The sequence below is a fragment of the Pleurodeles waltl genome, chromosome 9, assembly GCF_031143425.1.
Source record: "Pleurodeles waltl isolate 20211129_DDA chromosome 9, aPleWal1.hap1.20221129, whole genome shotgun sequence".
Taxonomy (NCBI): domain Eukaryota; kingdom Metazoa; phylum Chordata; class Amphibia; order Caudata; family Salamandridae; genus Pleurodeles; species Pleurodeles waltl.
In genome coordinates this window covers 238,429,053-238,452,593 of record NC_090448.1, presented here as the reverse complement: position 1 = coordinate 238,452,593, position 23,541 = coordinate 238,429,053, and the positions used below count along the sequence as shown (strand labels likewise).

The window sequence follows — 23,541 nt, the reverse complement described above, 5'->3', positions numbered from 1 at the left end:
GCCACATTGCATGGACAAGGGAGAGAGGCGTGCCAAGTACAGGCTATCTGAAAAGCCACCAGAAAGTGGATTGTGCTAAATTTTAATCCAATGAGGTGAAACCTGTGCTCAGAACTGATTATCTAGATTAAATAAGACTCTAATCTAACAGGATACTGAAATCTGCATATGTCTGGAAACAGATAGATGATCCAATACTTTTTCAAGTCTAGCCTCTCCTCTAGAAGCCCTTTTGACTTTCTCCTTTGCTGCACAATCAATACTTCCAGGGTTATACAAAAAAAATGACTAAGGCCCATATTGTGGAAGATGTTTATAACATACACCAATCATGGAGCAATTCCAGCCTGTTCCATCATATCCCATAATAGGTGCCTATCCACTAGGCTAAAGACACAGGTGAGGTCCATGAATGCCATATGTCCTGGCCCGAGGTATTTGCCTGTAATAAGAATGAGATTAAGGGGTTGTTCCACGGTTCCCAGTCCAGATCTAAACCATACTGAACTGGGGAAAAAAGGAATTGGACTCTTCCCAGAACTCTAGTTTGCCTAGAAAAACTCAGTATAGTAGTTTGGCTGTTTAATCTAATAGCAATATTGGGCAGTAACAGGTGGGTGAGTTCCTACTGCCATTTTAAACAATTGGTACAATTATAAAGTCTCTCCATGAGTCAATTATGTCTCCTTTCACTGGTGTACTGAGCACTTTTGTTACCAATGGGGCCCAATGTTCAACAATAGTTTTGAACAAGTCAGTTGGCACCCAATCAGGGCCTGAGCCCTTCGCATTTGCGGCAGTCAATATAGCTTCCGTTACAGAGGGAAAGTCTACAAGATCAGCAATCCATTGATTTATAGGGGGACAGCCCCGTTTGTTATCCCCAATTACTTGGGTTTCTTGTTTTTTTGTTTGGGTTAAAAACTAGGGAATGCGACTCTCTCTGGGATGCTGACAATCTTTGTGGATGGATTTGCTTAAAAAGAAAAAACAAAAGGGCGGTTAACCACCTCCCAGATAAGCCTTCAGTCTTTTTGCTGTGCCACTCTGATAAGATCTTCCCATGCAAGCTACCTAATATGCTCTTTCCTATGTTATAATGTCTGCTTATATTTGGATCGAGCTTCCCTGACTGCCTGGATATTACACGGGATAACATTTGCAGCCGTCTTTAATCTTTTGAGTGCAATAGTGCACTTAGGGTTAAACTATGAGGGGCCATTATTATCTTTAGGTGGTTTGTCCAAAGTCTGCTGGAAACGGCCCTACAAATCCCTGAAAAACTGTTCACAATTGTCTCCGGGTCATCCACCATTGACAGATAGACCAAACTCTAATTAAAATGTGACGTAATCAAGTTCTCCATTAACATTTTCGGATCAAGGGTACCCCATCTAAGCCCTTTGTTTGCAGAATAATCAACTTGAGGTGTAATCTTATTAGGCAGAACGCTGTTGGGAGGAAATGTAAAAATTTTAAGAGATAGGACTGTGATCGCTATACGGAGCGGGAACTCCTCATAACTCCCAAAATATTCTTCTAGATCCCTGAACAGCAAAACAAAATCTATACTTCCCTTCCCGCTCCCCGTAAATGTGAGTAAGATCTCTTTCCCATTTGTTTGACGATCAGATGAGAAGGTCAGATCGTAGGATAAAAACAGCTGATTCAAGGATTCCGTATAGATGGAACGTACAAAGCGACCTGTATCTCACCTTGTACATTAACGAAATCACATATACGTTTCCCCATCTAATGTACATCTAGTTCTAAATAAAATACCCCGTCCATAGGATTTCTGTGAAATCCTGCCCTTTATTTATAGAACCTGTAAGTAAATCCCCTAATTCAGCTATGATATCTACTGGATGAGCTGAAAAAAAACTAAAATAAAAAATAATTATTAGAACATTAAGGGTGTTAGACCAGCACAGATTTTAAATCTGAAAGGCGTGGAGGCTAGAATTTCCACTTCCAGATTGCTAATGGTACAAGCCACAAAAGTACAGAGTCACCCTTTACCTCTTCCAGCATTGGAGGGGGTTGCAGGTGTACAGGAAGACTTAAAGCCATTTACCTCTACTGTTTCAAAAGCCCATATTTCCTGACAGAAGTTCGCATCAAATTTCTCAACAAAATACAACCAATCCTCGTTATGAAGCTTCTGGGCGATCCCAGCTACATTCCATGATAATAAGGAGATTCCCTCACCAATACTCAGTACATCAGCAGGTGAATCGAACTGGTGAGGTGGGTGTATTGCTGGAGCCAACTCGCTTCCTCCTGAGCTAGGTAGATTCGGTGCCTGAATGGTCTTTCCTACAGAAAGTCATTCATTTTCCTCAATATCAGTCAGAGGCATAAAGTAAAGTGAGGAGTAAAGCCAGATTTATACGAGGTATTTGACACAGATGACTAGTAGCCCTAGACCGATTATCCCTAGGAGCAGCATGTTGCAAATGCTGGTAAAAGTAGCCTAACAGCAATATATTTTCAGAAAGCTGGGTTTCACCCTACCATCTCTTGCTTGGGCCAAAATATCACCTGCAGTGGTTGGATTGTGGACATTCACAATAACAGTATCTCCTGAATAAGTCTATGCTATAGGCCTGATGCTATCAACTATTCGCACAAGTATAATTTCTTTATTTAAGTCCCACTGGCAATTAACAGAACTCTTTAATCAAAACATTACGTTGTTCCTAAGGGACCCTAGTGATTCAAATGAGCATAGTGGCAACCGGGTTACATTTGTTAGAATTAAAACATATGGACAAGAAGCTAGAGGGAAATTTATCACAGTTAAAGGTATTTGAATTAGAGAGCTATTCCCACCCTGGGTCACAGGAGGATGCGTAGAGGTTGATGGCCTATCATTTTGGGCAGGGATGTGTGAGGGAACAGCTACATTGATGTCCCTTTCAGGGTTATCAGCTGTGATGGAGCTGTCAGTCTCCCCCCCCCCCCCCCCAACATTGAGTATTTACCTAAAGGTATCAAGTGACTGTGTAGTAGCTTTAGAGAGTTGCACTGCTAGGGATACAGTGATGTGGCAGGGGAGGAGATCGTTGGCTTGATAATGGGGATATTTATCTAAGATGTTCATACCCCTCCTACAGATTTAGCATCGTTTAAACTCGATGGGAGAAAGGCGATCATAAACGGGGGACAATTTAGACTCGATGAGGTCTCTAATACATGTTTTTAAACCATTCCAGGGGTCAACAGTCAGAGATGGAATAGTATCTCGTTCACAGCTCCTTTGAATATCCAGTGGTCGTCTGCTTTTAAACAATTTTTGTTTAGGCACCTTTTTCCAAAGCTTTGAAGGAACAGCGTTCGGGGAATTTAGAGAGGTAGCATAATAATGAGGTAGGTCATGAACAGTCAAAGAATCCATGGCATGCGCACCCAAATCCCCAGAGGAAGGTAAGTCAATCCCATCTTGTGCCTGACATCGCTAGTAGAGATGACTTTCGCATTCAAAACAGATGTGGTAATAGATGGTAAGTGTGATGAGGCAAGATCTTCTGTGGTTAGAGAGAGATGCCACTCAGCGAATTTAAAAGCTTCACTGCTCTAACCAGGAAACTATCAATGCTTATGTGTTGGTGTGGGTGCAGGTGCTGGGTATCTGAAGAGTTAACCAAATTTGCCTTCCTTTTACCCATGTTGCCTAAGGGGATGTATTGTTTCAGGTAAAAGCTTTTAGAAATCAGGGTCAAACTTACACATATTGCCAAATTTTCTGAGAAGGCCAAACGGAACTAAGAACCAAAAGGATGGGCCCGGCCTCTGGTGGGCCATGACTGCCCAGTCTTGGCCTGGTCTCCGCCCAGGAGTGTCCCGCAGGCAGCTGTGTGCTTATGGGCGCCTTAGTGACTGGTTTCCTCCTCCCCTTGCACTGATGAACTCTGGGGGATGAAGTCTGACACCAGATGGAAGTGCAGGGAAAAATACAATCAAAGACCCCGGCTGGAACAAAGTTGCAGGCGCGTCCTGCTCCGCGGGCCAGCTAAATGCTTTTTTTTTTAGTGCCTTAGTGACAGGTTCCCTCCCCCCTTACACTGATGAACTCTGGGGAACCAAGTCCCTCCCCAAATGGAAGTGCAAGGAAGAACACAATCAAGATCCTTGGCTGGAACAAAGTTTATTAAATTATCTTGAACTATGCTTCACATTGGAACACGCTATTCAAAGAACCACACTGACTAGGTACTCATTATAGGATAAACAATATGACGTAATTCGTTTTAGCCTCCTTTTTTCAAGATATTTTATTTATTATTTAATATATTGAATAGTAATACAACAGAGTAATTAATAATGTGAATTAACAGAAATGCAATATAATAACAATAATATTTATTAGAAATTAAATGCAGATTACTTACTAATGATAAGGAACGCTGGACACAAATGATCTCAGTCTCTCCAACTGAGACCATTTGTGTTCAGCATTCCTTACCGTGGGAAGTGCTGCCAGTCCGTCCTGGCTATATACCAAGGTGACTTTTGCACTGTGTTGGCCTGGACATGGATACCCTCAACCTTCACCAAACTGAGGTCCAGTAATCATCTACCTTGTAACTACTGCCATTCCCCAGGTCACTGTTGTCCTGATGAGTCCCTGGTTTCCTGTGCAAGGGTTGAAACGTCATCGACAGTCCAGACTGACAGACCTCCTTTGTTATGATGTATTGTGATTAATAAATCACTGTATTGACAGATGTATTTTACAATCTTATAAGAGGTTGTCTGTGTTGAGAGACTCTTAGAAACACTGAAATACTTGTGATTCTTTTAATGCCCTTTGTCGCGGTGTCTCTTGTTCATTTGGGAGCACATTTTTTCACTATTTCCTTTTACATTTCATGTTCTTCCCTTCATTAATAAATTTGTGTTACATATGTTCTGGTACTTGATTTAGTGGACCAACTTCACATATTTATAACAGATGATTTTCATCCTTATCCAAGAACTGTGGAATGACTGAGCCAGTAGTAAGATATTTCTGCTACAATATAACAAACTGATGATAAATGAGTTTCACATGAATATGTGCCTTGTGATATTTGTACCCAGGTTCATGTGACTATTCTTGCTTTTGTAATTGCTTTTTGATAAAATCCTGAGCAAAAACGTTTTTTGGCAGGTTATCCAATTCAAAAACTCCCATTTAAACTTTAATTTCTGCTTAACCAGTCACTCAGGATTTTCGAGTCATTAGAAGATAGCACTGTCGGAAATAATGCCTTTGGAATATTGCATATTTGAAAAATATCATATAGTGCATTATCTACTCTTCGGTAATTGATTTCCACACACTATGACCAGTATACCACCCAGGTACTCTGGCCTTAACTTAGTAAAAACAAGCTTAATTTTAACTCTTTATGTAGCTATATTTTCACTGAGATTATTTTACATTGAGATCTAGATTTGTTTGCACTTCAGCAATTGCTTTTTGCGACTACTCAGTTTCCAAATCAATATTTCTCACATTACTTAAAAGCTTGAGAAAATCAACATAAGGAGAACCCCACATGGTGGGGCATGACTAGAGGAGCCAGCATGGCGGATGTGTATAAGCAGAGCTCCGCTACATCAACTCGTTATCCTAGGTAAATCTCCTGCATGACAGGCCATCCACATTTCCCATTACTGTGTGCAACAACCTGAAAAAGAGTGCTGCTGCACAACACCGTCGACATGCCTGGGCGTGTGCAGAGCAGCACGAACTGGCCTGAAGGCCTGCACCACATGAAGTTCCATCCTGGTGAGCGCGGAGCGTATCAGCTGGGTCGTGCTCCCGTAGCGCTGACTGCCGGGTTGCGGATGTCTGCCAAGATTGGTGACAGAGTCGCATTGTGCCCCAGTCCACACCGAGGGTGCAGTGCCCAGGGCAACGGCCGACGGAGGCCCCCCGAGACAGAAGGTGACCCGGGGAACTGTTGGCTCGCTGAGGTCGCTCAAGGGCGTGCCCCGCCACCACTGCCTTGGACCTGTGTGGGATCCGAGGACTGAGCGGGGTGCTGCGGTTGCTCGGGCCGCAAGTGGGGTGAGGGACGGGGGTGCTGGATACAAGCGCTTCCAGGCAGGGGGGATTCCCCTTGTTTTGTGGCTGCCTGGAGTCGCAGTGGCCTGTGACGGCTCCCCCATTCCCCCAAAGGACAATTAATACTACACCCTGTGATAGCGCACTGGGCTGCATGTGTACGCCGCACCCAGGCAACTTAAATGGACACTGGCTCACAGTGTGGGTGACTATTGTTAGTGGGTGCCTCCCGACTACTGAGTTTCTGAGGGAACTTGCGAATCTATAATAGGAGCAATCCCTAACTTTTGAATCGCTCATGCTTTAAGAGGCCTAACTACGCACTGCCTTAACCATAAGACTTTGCCAATTAGCTACCTGTATATATCCATGAGCTGTATCTGCCTAGGCCTCCTGCATATAATACCCGTCAAGCTTCTGCTGTGGCAGCTACAAGGCTTCCTAGCGATACTGTGGGGGGTGTCCGTCGGACTATAAGGCGCCATCTTCGGAGCCCTGGGCGTGCGTGCATCTCCACTGAACTCTAAAACCTGTGCTGCACATCCTGGCATATGACACGCTATGTTTACGGGCGAGGTGCGGTTGCACTAGTCATGCTGTGGTTTGATCAACTCACTGAGCTCCCATCCAGTGAACACTGCTGCACCACCGCACATGTAATGGGCTACTAAGCCAGATGGCGTCGCGGATCTGGAGATGGGTCGTCAGCATGCTGCGAGCCAATAGGCCACCTCACAGTCCCGGGCACCCACACCGCAAATACAATCTCTGTCGCCCATGGTGGTCCACACTGTACGTTTTAAAATGTTGGAGGAAAGGCTGGATGTAATGCTTTTGGCAATAGAAAATTCGAGGACCTCTCACTGGAGTCCAAGATCAACACGGTTGCTTCAGATCTCAGCATTCTACACTCCAATCACAGAAAACTTGCAGAAAGAGTAGCGACAGCAGAGCAAACTATTTTAACTCTACAGCCTAAGACGCACAGTTTGGAATCCTCCTTGAAAGCACTGACAGACTGAGCGAGTGTGCTGAAACAAAGAGCAGAGGACGCGGAGGGCAGATCCTGCAGAAATAATATCCATATTGTGAGAATGCCAAAAGGTGCTGAGGGTCAGGTCGTAGTACGATATGTAGAGGACTGGATACTCTTCTCCTGAGTATGTTATCACAATTCTACTCCATTGAGAGGGCACAGCTTGTTCCTGCGTGTAGACCCCCGCCTGGTACCAATCAGCACCCGATGGTGGTACGTTTTCTATACAAACCCGAAAGAGATGCAGTGTTAAAGGAAACTCACCTGCTTGCTGACAAATGTAGACAATGCAAAAATTCTATTTTTTCCAGATTACACAGCTGCTGTCCAGAAGCACCGCAGCTCCTTTTGGGCAGTCAAATGCCAACTACGTGAGATGGGACTTGGGTATTTCCTTCTCTACTCAGCCAAGCTCCAAGGAATGGCCAATGGCACCACATATTTTTTCAACATCCCTGAGGAGGTGTGGTCTTGGTTGGAGAGATCAAAGATTGGGATCACCTGCACTGGCCAAACAGGGACAGCAGAGGCACTGAGAACCATGCTTGCTCGATGTGGACGTCAGAGGCTGTGATCGTGGGCAGGATGCAGTCCCCCTGCAGCCCCATTCTTGGAGCAAAGACTCATGGAACAACATAAAGCACTACATCAAGCAGCTACACTGATGGGCACCCGGTTATGCTCCCCCTAATCAGATGGGGGAGCTCTATGGCCACCTGCCCTTCTGTGCCGAGCTCTACAGTCCCACCTGACTTAACCCCGCAGGCGGAGGAGACTACTGTCTAAGGAGGATTTCATCCATGGTTCCTATGCTGTCCTGTCCATTGCGAAGAAAGACCACTTTACTAGATTATATGATGCAACCTGTCAACTACAGCCATTACTTCTGCATAGGGCACAGCATGGATGGCGCATATGTCATGATTAAGATGAGGTGGTGTGATGAGCTACTCCCAATGCCACCATCTTGCGTTGGACTACATCTGCCACCCCCGACTATAACACAAGTTTTCTCTCTTTTGTTTTACCTTGTTCGATTTGAGTGGTCACTTGTTCAGGTGTACTGCTCTTTTGGTAGTCACTATGTTATTGTTGTAATGCAGTATTGACTGTTCCATTTTGCACACCATGCTCCCTGTAAGGTAATCAGTGACACCATAAAACACAGCTTGCATTGATTAAAAGCCACACGTTCTATGAGGTGTCCATGCATACCAAATACTCGCCCCATGAGCTGCATTAATGTAATAACATAGAACATTAGCGGCATGCACACCCCAGCGCGGAGGTACGCTATCTACTCCTATCTTAAACAGCAGAATACTCATTTTGCCCTGCTTCAAGAGTCTCATCTGACGATTTCGGAGGCTGATATTCTCAGAAAACGGTGGCGTGGCAAGATCTATTCCACCAATTATTCTCCCTATGCTCAAGGACTATTGATATAGGTCTGCCCAGGGGTTCCATTTGAGGTGACTGAAGACGTGATAGATGCTGACGGACGCTTCCTGTTTATTAGGGGAAGATTGGATGGCAAGCATACACTCATTGGTAACATTTATGCCCCTAACACTGATCAAGGTCCTTTCTTATGCACACTCACAAACCTACTTTCTTGCTGGAATGGTGTTTCCTGGCTCATAGGAGGGATTTTAACTGTGTTTTGGATAAGCAACAGGATAGGTCCTTCCCACCCCTGACACACACTGCTGCCACCTCCAATACCTTCTCACTGGTGACTTGGCTGAGCCATTGGCATTTAACAGACGTATTGCGACATTACATCAAATCTTCTAGTTTGCACTCCTTTCACTCAGTACCACATGGACTACATTGTTTGGGGATCACTTGGAGAATGCGTAGGCAATTAGATAAGGAAGTATCTGAAAGAAAAACAGTTATTGCATTGCGAATCAGAGGCAATGCATAACCCTAACGCCCAGGCCACAACTAAATGCAAAACACAAAGACCACACCAACTTAATAGAAAGCCTGAGATGTTTAAATTATGCAGCACACTCGGCTAACGTACATGCAAAGGCAGATAGGGCGGGTTCCCTTCTTGCTACGCTAATCTGCCAGGAGAGCCCCCTCCACCCCCTGTCACGACACTCCATTCAGCATCTGGTACCTTGCTCAACACGCAAGTGCGATACGTACTGCATTCCATCTGTATTACACTGGTCAACTACAATCTCCCCACCAGATGAATTTGACCTGTTTCTCACGGATTGACCCCCTCCCTCTATCACAGTCGATCAACGCATAGAACTGGAGGAACCTATCGCTCTATCTGAGATTCAGGATGCCATTCGTTTTCTAGCAAATGGCAAAACACCTGGTCCCGACCGACCACCAGCGGAGTTCTATAAAGCATACTCCGTACAGCTCGCACCTCACCTGCATAATCTTTATGAGGAAGCCCCTGAGAAGGCGAGACTCTGCCAGACGCTAATCTCACTGATCAAACTGCATAAAGGCCCCACTAGCCTACATTCTTACAGTGCTCTTAACCACGGACAATAAAATATTAGCTAAAAACATAGCGACACGTTTAGCTCTCCTGGTACCTATGCAAATCAAAATGGATTCATGCAGACTCGCACAACATCCCCAATCTACGGCGCTTTTTCCGTATCCTAAAATATGCCCGCTCTGTGCTTGACCTAGAGAAAGCGTTTGATTCATTATAATGGCCGTTCCTCTTTAAAGTTCTACCACAGTATGGGTTGGGTCCCCGCTTTCTACTACTGGTGAGGCTACTATATACCCTCCCAATGGCCAGAACAAAAGTTGGTCCTCATATCTTGGCCTGACTCCATACAAAAAGGGACACGAGACAGGGATGCCCACTATACCCTTTACCTTTTGCCCTGGCTATGGAGCCTCTAGCTGTTGAACTCCGTCAACAGAGTCATGACTGGGGTATACCCCTAGTGGATGGGATCCACTCTGTGGTCCTTATATGTGATCTTCTCATATATGTTAATTACCTGACCGACTTCCCTAGAAATATAATAAGCCTTCTTTAAAAATATGCGGACTGCGAGTTAACTGGATGAAATGTACCCACTGTCCCCGCGCTATGCTTGACCCAGGCCACATCCCTGCTAACCCTGCTTTAGTCTGGCAACCAACAACATTTAGGTACGTCGGTATACATGTATACCACGCAGAGACTGGTCTACTTGATGGTAACCTATTACAAGCTTCTACTTTCCTTAGGAGCCAGATGAATTTCTAGAACAAATTGTCAGTGATGGGCAGAGTGGCACTCGTTAAAATGGTACTCCTACCCTGCCTTTTATATTATTTGTCAATTTCCCACTGTATGTCCCAGCCTCTTTTTTCCACTTCCTAGAGAGTGAAATACGTTGCTTTACCTGGAACACCTCTCGCTGTTGAGTAACCCTCTTTAAACTTTACCGACCAACAGATCAGGGTGGATTGGCACTACAAAACCTTGAGCACTACTATTTAGCTGCATAGCTTCAGTGGGTGGCTCGTTGGCTCTCCTCTCGATGTCTCTCGGTCACTGCAGTACATCAAGCGCGTGGTCACATCACAAACGGTTACATTTATTTCATCCATGTGCCAAACTTTCTAAGCCCCTGTTATTATACCTAGCGTACCGCTGCTATTGCAGATGCTGTTACCTCACTAAAGAATTGAAACCCTGTGCACCAGCCATCCCACTCCTAAGGACACCGCTGGGCACACATGTTACCTCAGCTGCAGAACTAGCTTCCTGGCATGCCGTAGCAATCCACGTTAGGTGATCTCTACACTGACAGCATGTTCTATACATACAACGCTCTGATGGATGACACTGGTCTAACCCCTAGAATGTTTCTGTTACATAGTTCTCTTAAGAGTGCGCTACAACAAGCATGGGAGACTTGATGTATAAACCCCCCAATACATCTTACATTGAAGTATATGCATGTATTTGGAGAGGGGATACACCTGGTGCGTGTATAGGGGACTCCTTACGACACATCACTGCTGGCCCATTCACAGCTCTCTGAGACCACTGGGAGGTAGACAAGGGGAGACCCTTTACTGATATAGAATGGTTGGCAATACCAGAGGGACCCAAATGCGCCCCGAGCAATAAGCGATATCGCTTAATACAGTACTATGATATGCAGAGGGCGTCCCACCGACTTATAAAGCATGGACGCAATCGCAGGGTGTCTGGGCATGGCCAGGAGGACTGGCTCTCCGTCGTGAGGATACCCTGGGCCTGCGCCGATATCCACTTGTGACTTAGTGGGAATTAATCTTTGACGCTCTTCACACACCCATCTGCACAAAGCCAGGTCACCAGACAACATTGATACCCGAGGGCGCTGTCCATAGTGCCAGACCTTCACCCCTAAGCACAATACCAAACACAACATGGAACTTTGTCAAATGTAATTATGCCTGTACATTTATATATTATTTCATGCTACAGCAGATACTGTGTTCCAGAAATGCTTGTCATAACGACTAAGTAAACCTGCTGATGTCTTACTGGACTAGACAAGAATCATCACTGGATGAATTGCCTATAACCTTTTCTGTTCCCTTTTCTCCTTCCCTTTTTTCTCCCCTGCTGAAGCACCCTATTGCCCTTACCTCTATCATCCTCTCCTTTCCACTATCCCACCAGGGCTGCCTATGTACGAATTTACTCCCTGGTTCTTGTTATTAAACGAGCCAATGACCGAAATGTTATTGCAGTTGTCTTTTGTTAATGTATAACGCAAACAAGAGATGTTCAAGTACTACTTGAAATGCCACATGATTTATTGTATGCACTTCAATAAAAAAAAAAAATCAATAAAAACTGATTTTAAAAAAGGGGAACCCCCACATAATCTCCCCGCGCGACAAGCATGACCTGGTTTACAAATATATACAAAACCATGGCTGTTCAGATTCTCTTGCAAGCAAATCTCCTGCAAAAAAATTATATTTGTGTAACAGATGCTCAAACCTACCTGCCCTTACACACTGCTGGAAGCCATGTATTACAGCTACAGAATTTTATGTTGTGTGAATACTCTAAGGCGTGTGCAGAAGCAACATAATTCAACCCATGTTCATTATCAACGTAATCATAAAAGCATAATGATTACCTAATGTGGGCCACCTTGATTGAACTTTATTTGGAATCCCATCATTTGTTGAAAGAATACATGCATTTTCTTTATTTGGTCTTGTTTGTGATTAGGTATTTTCTTGTTTTACACCTCTAAAATAGAAAATATTTGTTTCTGATTACTGATATAAGCAAACTCTGGTTTTCCACCAGGCCACTATGAGGTAATTAATAGAAACGCAGGCCTCCTTTACAGTTTGGTAAGTATACTTTGGATCCCAAAGTTATTGTTAGGCCCAAGGTATTTAAGTTCCTCTTCAGCTTTGCAAGATATATTTTCAGGGAGACGCAAGATGCATTCCACTTTTGTCACTTCCCTCCCTTTTTCGAAGAACATAAATCCCATTGCTTTCAGCTGTGAGCAACTAACATTCGTTAGACTTGGTATTTGCTTGAACAAAAGCAACTTTGACCTATTTGGAGCACAACACTAACAGGCATTGAATTTATATTCAATTTCTGGTTGATTTCCTTTGTAGTACTAGATCTTGTGACATTTCTTTGCCTCTTATTTTTTTTAAAGGCTTTTATCCAAACATGTTTCTTCCTTTTCGCCAATCACGGGTCTCCCTGTGCATCAAACTGTATCCATAAGATTTTCGTGAGCAGTACCCCTGCACACCGTAAGGTGGCATTGATCCGCTCCGCGTCCCCCATTGGCATGGTCTGCGCCAGATATGATGGTGCGGGTCCTATATAGGTGCCACCCCGGCACACTGACCTCAGTTCCTTTTCACAACTTTCCACGCCAAAAGCGCAGCGCTACGAAGAACTAGGGCCATGGCACGTCAAAACTAAGGCCCTGAAAGGGGAGTCCTTCCCCTTAGAAACTAGTTCACAGAGTGGGGAGGATGGGCGCGTCGGTAAGGAATCTGCAGCTAGATATACTCTCTGTCAGGTAAGGCATCACTGAATGTAAGAAGTTTTACCATCTGACAGAAACGTCTAGCTGCAAATTCCCTAACTTTAAATAGATACCCAAGCAATACCATCGTCAGAGGTGGGTCTGCGAACCAAGTTCAGATTGTAAAGTCTTGCAGGACCAAAAGCAAAGTACCCGTCCCTACAGACTTGACTGTCCAGGCAGTACTATTTGTTAACATGTGCCGAGAAGCCTATGTTGCCGCCTGACAGATATCAAGGACTGGAACTCCAAGTGCTAATGCAGTGGTCACAGACTTAACTATGGTAGAATGACCATGCAAACCATCAGGGGGTTGCTTTTAGGCCAGTGCGTAGCAGATCTTAATACAGAGTACAGCCCATCTGGAGATGGTCCACTTCTGCACTGCTTGACCCTTCTTCGCACCCACATACCCTACAAAGAGTTGGTCGTCCACCCAGAACTCTTAGGTACCATCAAGATAGAACACAAACACTCTTTTGGGTCCAGGTGGTGGAGTCTCTCCTCTTCCTTAGAAGGATGTGGAGGTACATAAAAAGTAGGCAAGGTGATGGATTGGCCTACATGAAAGGGCGTGACCACTTTTAGTAGAAAAGAGGCTCTAACCCGAATGTTGTCAGGATAGACATAAAGGTAGGGCGGCTTAGATGACAAAGCTCACTCACCCTGTGGGCAGATGTGATCACCACAAGGAAGGCAGTTTTCAACGTGAGAAGCCTGAATAGACAATTATGGAGAGGCTCGAAAGGAGCGCACATCGGAATGGTAAAAACCAAATTCAAATCCCATTCGGGCATAATGAATGGGGATAAAGGAAAAAGATGTAAAAGACCTTTGAGGAACCTATGGACAATAGGAGACTTAACGAAGGTTGATCAAGCAACCTTAAAAAGGCAGAACTGGAGGACAAATGTCCCTTAAGGGTGCCCAGAGCACCGCCCTGCTAGGCAAGGGAAAGGACAAACAACAGGACTTCATAGAGAGGCAGAAAAGGGGGGGGGAGGAGGGGGTCAACAGACTTGTCCGTGCACCAAGCCACAAGCCTGTCAACAGCTGCTGCTCAATCTTCACGCAAAAAGGCAGAGACAATTTGGGTGGAAAACTCTTCCCTGCTGCTGCGACAGAAGATCCTCCCAAAGGAGCAGTTCGATCGGAGGATCGATGGACATGCTCAGCAGTTCGAGATACCAGACTCTTCATGCCCATTCTGGAACCGAAAGGATTACTTGGGCCTGGTCGTTCTTGATCTTCTTGAGAACCCTGGGTAGGAGTGGTATGAGTGTAAAGGCGTACAGGTGGCCTTAGAAACTTCGACCTGCAAAACTGATGACATTGTGCATTCTCTGCGGAGGGGAACAGATCTAACGAAGGCTCTTCCCACTGCTGGAAGAGGCATTGCACCACCTCTGGACAGAGATGCCATTCAGGATCTGCTAGGCATTGTCAGCTGAGTTTGTCAGCTCTGGCGTTCAGAGAGCCCGCCAGATGTTGAACCACCAGGGATATGCCCTGCTCATCCAGCCACGTTCATAGACACAAAGCCTCTTGACAAACAGTCCACGATCTCGCTTTTAACAGCCAGTTGTCAGGGTAGGGGAGGGAGTGGAACCCCCTAACCTCCGTAAGTGTGCTGCAACCACCGTCAGCTAATCTGAGGCCATTAGCAAAGGCAGAGGAGCTTCTGCAAAAGGAAGGCCATAACCCCACTGAACAACGTGAAGCATCCATTTTTCTGATGCCATTGTTTGTCATTAGGGCAAGTGGTGACGAATCCTGCCACGAAGTGTCGTCCCATGATGAAGCAAGGCATGTTAAAGGAGTTTCGAGGCTGCAGCTGCTGGGTGTGGCAGACTAGGTGGATGTCTGGCCATGGGTCCCACGAGGTCTGTGGAAGCCACCCCCATGGCCACAATAGGACTGGAAGCCTAGTGGTTGTGGCAGCTAGGGGTGAAAGGATGCTACTACCATAGACACAGAAGGAGTTAAAGGCAGAATGCGGCTGTTGATGGGTTATATTGAGCCCCAACAACCTAGTGAAGCCTGTGCTATCCTTGAAATACTCAAGAGTTGAACCGCCTTGTTGCCAAACAGGAGAGTGCCATCCAAGGGCATATCCATAAGGGATGCCTGCACATCCCCTGAAAAGCCAGTCACTCTCAATCAGGCACTACATCAAAGAGTCACTAAAGAAGCAATGGCTCAGCCCATCAAGTTTGCTGTATCAAGTCTGAAATGTATGGTGAACTATGCTGCATCTCTGCCATCAGCAATCTGCTGGAAGAGTATGGTTCAGGCCTCCTTCCTAGACCATGGGCAGCACTTGTGCAACTGAATCCCTTATTGTATGAGAGGATTGGCCCAATAAACATGTGGTGGTCACAGACTGCAGTGCAAGTCTGGTGGAAGAGATCCTCCTCTTCCTTATGGTATCCAGCCTCTTAGATTCCCTATCCAGTGGTGTAAAGTGGGGAATGTGCCTGGGTTAAATTTTGACATAGCAGTCTTGATCCCGAGCCGCTTGGGGGTGTGGTGCTGGGTGAGGAAGGCTAAATGCCCGACTATAGGCGATGGCAGTGGGAGATGGTCGTGTGCACAGGAGTGCTGCAGGATTTCAGTGAGGACCTCATTAAAGGGGAGTAGGGAGTTCTGAGGCGGATACCCCGGGTTAAAGCATCCCTGTCAAGACATTGGTCTTGACCGCCATCAAGAGTAGTGTTAGTTTCAGGACATCAGTCATCCTCTGCACCACCATTGCAAAGTAGGCCCCTTCCTCCGTAGCCACAATATAAGGAGAGAGGAGACCAAAGTCTGGTGAAGTATACAGACCATTGGCATCAGACAGTTCCTCATACCAATAATCCTCAGCCATGGTGTCTTCTAGGGGGTTGGGATAGCGACAGGAATCCTCAGATGCTCTCTAATCATAATCTTCACAGGGCCGAAAATAAGGCTCTGTCTCGGATTCAGACTGTCTGGGTCTAGTCAATGCGGGTGGCGTATGACCCCGGTTTGGCTCTGTATCTGAGTCAGGAATTATGATGGGATCGGAGCCAATGATGGGAGTCGACGGTGCCAGGAACAGCACCACTGGAACAAACCCCACTGGAGGTTGAGGTTTCGCGACTGCAATCGGTCTGGACTCAGGAATGGATTCCACTGATCCCAAAGGAGCTCCAGAGAAGCCCAGCTGCCCAAATATGAGGTGCATAGCCTCATAACATTCTGTAAGTTAGGCAGGGGCACTCTGGCTCCGGGAAACTCGGAGAGGTGCAGAGCGGACCGTTACTTAGACTCCAGGGGTAAGATGTGGGAGTGGGGCCTTGACTTGCACGGGCGCTTAAACTTCTTTTCGTGGGACTTAGCCGACAAAGAGGTCAATCCGGATCCAAGCTGATGGCATGGAAAATAAGGAACTGAGGTCAGGGTGCTGGAGTGATGCCTATTTAGGCACAGCACACATCACTTCTAGCACAACAACACTTCTGAAGCCGACTGTTGCCACCTACTGGCTTGCAAAGGGGACTTCTTGAAACGTTTCCAGATCCACTTTGATGCCTAGGGAACATTTTAAGGTAAGGAATCTCCAGCTAGAAATCTCAATCATGTACATACAGCTGATTTAAGGGTTATAAGCCTAATTAATAATAAAAATAACCATCATACAATCTCATTATTGAAAATAAGGGTTGGTTGCCGGAGGTTAAGACAGCACATTTTCTAGATTGTACAGCTAACTTCAAAGAGGACCCCACATGAAAATATATATACACAACATTAAGAGTTGTAGAAATCTTATTGCTTCTCTACACTGGTGAATTTTACATTTTCTAAATAGTGAAATTGTTCCTTTTTATTTGAAGATAGTGTAAAATTCACACAAAATAAGAAGTGTAGCAGGGACCGGGGAGAGTTGCCATTACAAGGACAAGCTAACACATTTTTATGAAATGCCAGTGGAATTCAGACTGGCTCGGTTTAAGTCATAGGGCAACTGGACCCAATTTGATGCAATTCTCAATGCATTGAAGCCCTAGCTCCTCATGACAAATGAGATGGGTAGCTCAAGTGGGTATGGCAAGGAGTCGCCTGTAAAAGTGGTTCTCCTCGGTCTGTATGGCTGCACAGTAGTCAAAAGCCAAAATTACTTCTCTACGCACATTAGTTGCAACACACTGCATCTTATATATTTGTAGCGTAGGAGTGATTGATTCACCTTCATAAAGTCAAAGCAGATTAAAAAGAGCCCCGCCGAACGAGAAAGTGCCATACAGCAGTTCAAAATGTTTGAAGACCAGGGCCCCAAAGAGTCACAAATAAACCCAAAGTAAGAAAAGCTATTGGTCCTTCCTAGTCATTTGCTACCAATTTCTCAAGTGGGGGTGCTCAATCCTTTAGGGTCACAGCCATAATATACAATTTACAACAGTTGTTAGCCAAATCCAAATCAACCATGAACTGGACAAAGGAAATTACTAAGTGGAGCAAGGCCTTGGGTGTGCAGGCCAAGAGAACTTTATCATTGGCATATAAATAGTACCGATAAAGAGACACCAACAACCCTTGGGACATCTGGGCAGATACTATTAAGAAAAAAGCTTAGCTTATTAATAGAAAAAAATAAAAGTGGGAAAGGACGCATTGCTGAACTCCCTGAGGATGGCAAACTGGTTTGTGAGTTCCCTGCTGGTGCCAATTCTAAACCTTACGCTCATCTTCTCATGTAGAGAATGTAAAAACCATTCACAAAAGTTGTGTCCAACATCATATCCAATAAGATCACTAACAGTTTTCAGTTATTTACATAGTCAAAAGTTGTTGACAAATCCATAATTGCAATCAACAGTGTGCAGTGCTTTGCAATAGTGTATTTACCTATGACCAAGTGAAGGTTTAAGCACTGCTCCACAGTCCTCATCACTCCCCATAAACTTATTGGCAAGGGTTGTTTCTGAATCATGTTGAACACAATAGTCTCTCAGTAATGAAGGCCTATAAGCCAAGGGTGAAGGGCAAGAAGGCAGTAAATCCTGAGCTTGGATGAAAGGTGAGGTAGGAAGTCCAAGATATTGGAAGACACCACAGTGGGAGATTGCATTGGAAATTTATTTCACAGAAGTTCATTTTTCTTTTTTATCACATAAGCCAACTTATAATATGTGAATGCATGATGTGGGCTTTATAAAAACCTGTCTTTTGATTGAGTTAATAGATTATAATGTTCCTCCATCATCATCTCCTTCTTAGCTCACTAGCTCATCAGGGCTCGATGGCACAACGTTTCTAAGTTTGTTTGAAAACGACATTACACACGGTCAGATAGTTATTGTTTTTTACGCACAGCCAGAATAAGTGATTACAAGATAATGATCCGATGCGGGAACTCAAAACCTTATTCCCCAGTTCCAAAGTTAGGCCATATCACCTCGCTTTCACCCCGTAACAAAAACTGATGGTTGTTTGGATTATATATGTGCAATTTACCTTGCCCAGTTACAAGATATACTGCAGGAATTAAAAAAAAAAAAAGACAAGTCTCGATTTATCTGTCTTTTGTCAGTTCACAAAGCAAGGAGGCCCAGCCAGCAGTGGGGAAGGTGGCAAATGATAGGGTGTTTCTGGCCATGTCATTAATTCCAGCCACGGGACAACACCTGCTGTGCTAATCTGTCAAACAGGACGTCCTTGAGTAGGTGGGAGGCCAAACGTGATAGAGCAGTAGGGAATTAAGAGTACCAGCATAAAAAACAGAATGACGAGTCTCGTTGTGTATATTTGTCAGCTTGCTCTCGCGTGTGGGCAGATGGCGTTTTATGATATGAGGAAGCAAGAAAAATAAACACACACCACACGGGAGACTTTTTGTTTTTTTGCGGCACAGTTTCTTAAAATCGCTATCATCACAGGAGTCAACCGATTTCGCGGGAAAACTGATTTTCGCGAAATCACGAAAATTTGGTGGGGGAAGGAGGGGGTCCGTACAAAAAATAAAAAATATCTATGCTGCATAATAATGTCAGTCTTTCCTTTGACCTAAGAAAAATAACCATGCAGATGTGATATGGAAGAGTAAGGTACGGCAACCAAGTAATAAACATAAAACATACAAATCTATAGCACGTTTCCAACTACATTCAGACATTACAGAAGGATTATTATTACAAATTTAACCCAAACCAAATTTGTTTGGTTTGAGACTGACCTCAGATTTCTTCCATAAAAAGATAATTTTAAACAAAATGTTTGCACAATGACAATCACTACGGAAAAATGAGATGAGGCTGACCAGGTCATTTCCAAAGTTTTATAAAAAGGAGCCTAGTTAAGATTGGTCGCATATAGTTTGAATTCAGGAGACTAACTTTATATTTAGTCAAATGTTAGCTGTCTTTGTTAACACTCTTTCTAGTGGAGAGACTAACTGCAGATTCCTCATCTTAGAATACGCCACAGGTGCCATATTGGATACGGAGAATTTTCCAGCAATTCTTATGAGCACTCATAGGGGTCATCATGCGGTTCTGTGCTCATTCTATACTGCCCTGGAAGTAACAGAGCGAAGCCACATACAAGGACCATTCCTGCTCGCGGACGCGTTTTTTGTCTTTCCCCTTAGCCCGCTCTCAGGCACCAAGCACAAAATAATTGTTGGTGACAGCGTTCTAGTCTCAAAGTTTGGACCTTTTACGATGTTAAGGAGAGGCTACTCCAGGAGATGGGGAGGTGGAAGGGCAGAGAGGAATCTGCAGTTAAATAGAGTATTCACCAAAAGGAGCGTGGCCAGAGGTAAGGCCCTTGTTCTTTTGGTGGATCCTTCTAAATAAGGATTTATCATCTTAGAATAGAGATCAAAGTGGCATTTCTCCAATGTGGAGATTATGTGGAGTGGGTTCAGACCACAAAAATTTTGCCGAACCGCATTAGCGAAGTGTACCTTCGCCCGAAACCTGGCTGTTAAGGCAACCTTGCTATGTTAACATATGCACCAGTGCCCAGGTCACAGCCTGGAAGATATCCAGGCCAGGCATGCCTTGCACCACAACAGTGGTAGGAGGCTTAGCCTTGGTGGAAGGGGCTCCCAGATCTTCTGGGAGCTGCTTTTTGCCCAGTGTGTAGCACATATTAATGCAAAGGACTGTCTACCTTAACAGGGACTTCTTCTGCACAGCATTCCTTTCCTTCTCTCCAAAAAAACCCACAAAAACAAATTGTCCACTTGAGGGGCCTTGCAATACGATTAATGTATAAACTCAAAGCCCTTTTGGGGTACAAAGAATGGAGCTTCTCCTCTTCGGGGGGGATGATGGAGGACCAATGAATAATCAGTGACAATTTTTCTGATGGCTACTTCAAACTGCAGATTCCTCTCCTTTTAATAAATAATAATATCTCCTAGGAGCCAGACTATATCCACAGAAATTTGGTAGCAGTGCTCCTGCATGCCAATGGGTCTTGTTGTGCAGCACTGTGCGGACTTCATATCACTCTGGCAGCAACAGGGCAGAGCCACATACAAGAACCACCCATGTGCATGGACGTTGTTTCTTTATTTTGGTGCCTTCCAATTCGAATGCAGAGCTCTGCTCCAGACTTTGCTGGCCTTCTGACAACTCCAAAAATGTTCCACCCAAGAAAAAAACAGGATTCAAACTCTGCCATGACTGAGGAAAGCACACATTGGTCATGGACCTGCAGGAAGCGTAGCTTTGATTTCTGGTCTCCAGACACCACTAATTTGCGTAATAAATCCTTCTTAATGATCCCAAAGTTGATTCGAGACCAGGATCAGAAATTCAATATTGCAGAACAAAAGAAGAAGTAAGGGTCTTTCTGCAGCTCTCACTTCAAGTCGCAGGCCAGGTCTCACGGACATTTGTATTAATCTTCGACTTTCATCTCAAGTCCAAGTCAAAGCAAAAGCATAAGAAAGTGAAGCGAGACTCATCCCCATCCCGCCATTCAACTCTAAAGTGAAGGCACAGGGGAGTCAAGAGGTAAGTCACACTCTATCCTGGTTGTTGGTCTTAGAAAAGATTCCTCAGACGGTCCTGACATACCTAAAGATCCCTGGTCAATTGCTGACCTCATACAAATTTCTAGGCCTTCAAAGAGGCCATGCAGAAAATTTTCAGTGTGCTTCCTGGTTCAACGGGTGCACTTTAGGCCATATAGAACTAAAGAGGCACCTTTAGGCCATATGGAACCAAAGAGGCCTCCAGCTGAATAACCACCAACGGATCTTGCTCCAGTGATGTTTGTCCCCTTGGGACTCATTTCCAGGTAGTACTGGCTCACTCTGGTCCACAAATCAATGCCAGATCCCATTGCCCGATGCAGACCCAACTGGTGCTAGTGGATGATCCAGTGCTGATGCACTGCTGGATCCTGAACAGACATCTGTTTGAGTCTGGTACTACGATCCATAAACACAGTCAGTCTGTTGGGCCGATAAATGGATGCCCTTTGGGATATGGCCAGCGAGAGCTTGCCGGTAGTACTTGAGGATTTTAAGGCCTCTGGCCGAGATGATACAGGACTTTCAGGATGCAACCAAGAAAGTTGTCTGCACCAGTTTGATTACCATAGCTGCATTGGCAGGGCAGGTGGTATCAATGTTGACCTTTGCAGACAAGCCTGTATGAGAGCTGAAGAAAAGTGCCCCTTTAGGCATGGTTACCCCCACACACATTTTGCCTGGTATTGATGCTAATTTGGTATTGGGTGCTAACCAGGACCCAGCACCAGTGTTCTTTCCCTAAACTGTGCCATTGTTTCCATAATTGGCACACACCTAGCAAACAGCTAAGTCCCTTGTAAAAGGTGCCACTGGTACCAAGGGCTTTTTGACCAGGGAGGGTCCCTCAGGGCTGCTGCATGTATTGTGCCTGCTAAGGAACCCCTCACCAAGCACATGCACACTGCCATTACAGAATGTGTGTACTTGTGGGGAGAAAAAAGCAAAGTCAACATGGCACCCCTACTAGGGTGCCATGCCCTTTTACCACTGATTGCGGCAGAGGTAAGTCACCCCTCTAGCAGGCCTTACAGCCCTAAGACGGGGTGCACTATATCGCAGATCAGGACAGTGGTGCATGAGCAATATGCCCCTACAGTGTAAGTCCATTCTTAGACATTGTAAGCACAGTGTTGCCATCTTAAGAACATGGGCTGGGAGTTTCTCATTACGAGCTCCTCAATGGCTTCACTGGAGGCTGGGAGGTTTGGCTTCTCAGCACAATACATCCACACTGATGCCAGTGTTGGATTTATTGTACAATGCATACAAAGGGCATCTTAGAGATGCCCTCTGTATTTCACCCAACCCTTCAGTGTAAGGCTGACTAGTCTGTGCCAGCCTGCCAATAACAGACAAGTTTCTGACCCCATGGGCTGAGAGCCTTTGTTCTCTCCGGGGTCAGAAACAAAGCTTGCTCTGGGTGGAGGTGCTTCACACCTCTCCACTGCAGGAACTGTAACTCTTGGCAGTGAGTGTCAAAGGCTCAGGCCTCCTGTTACAGGCCCCAGGACACTCCAGCTTAAGAAGATGCCCGCCCTCCGGACCAAGCCCCACTTTTGGCAGCAAGTCCGGTGGGAAAAATAGGAAAAACAAGGAGGAGTGACCACTTCAGCTGTGGACCACCCCTATGGTGTTCAGAGCCGAAGTGATCCCCTCCTTGCAGAATCCTACATCTTGTTTTGGAGGACAGGGACCAATAGGGTTAGAAATGTGTCACCTTCCTCAAAGGGAGTGGGCATATGAAGGGTGTAGCCACCACTGTAATCTAGTATGTAGGTGCTCCCTTGAACCTTGCTCACCATATTCCTGGTGACCTCAGAAGAAAGAAGGACTGCTAATCTGACCACAGCAATGAAGTCTCAAGACGACAAGTGACTTGGCCACAATCCTACCAGCCTGTCTGCAGCTTCAAAAAACCCTGCTCCAAGAAGGTGACGCATCCTGCAGGACCAGCGACCTCTACAAACCCCCAGAGGACTTCCTTCCCAGCAGAAGCCCAGGAACTCCTGAGGACAGCAGCCCTTACCAGAAGAAATCACCAAGGGACTCCAGAACCGCCCAGAATCCGTGAGCCCTGCCCAACCAGTGCCCACAGCCTGAGTCCAGATGGCCCACCGATCCAGAGAAGGTCCCCAGGTGATTCTGTCCTCGAGTCCACCCTGGGCTGACCCCTCGTAGTCAACATGACGATGCCTGCAGCCTGAAATCCAGACGGTCCACATGACCTCGACCGGATCCAACAAAGATTCCTGACACCCAAGGAGACCCCTGCACCCGCAGCCCCCTGGTCTTGGGTGATCCGACCAACGGTCCAGCAACATCCATACCTGTCCAGCCTCTGTGTTCCTGGGACCGACCCCCTGGACCCTCCTGCAACATC

The 23,541-nt window shown here is 45.5% G+C and overlaps 1 protein-coding gene across 1 annotated transcript in view; it reads right to left on the bottom strand.

Annotated features, from left to right (window-relative positions):
- ACAD9 (acyl-CoA dehydrogenase family member 9) overlaps nt 1-23,541 on the bottom strand; it is a 386,804-nt gene that overhangs the window by 98,966 nt on the left and 264,297 nt on the right. The gene's annotated exons all lie outside the window — the stretch shown is intronic.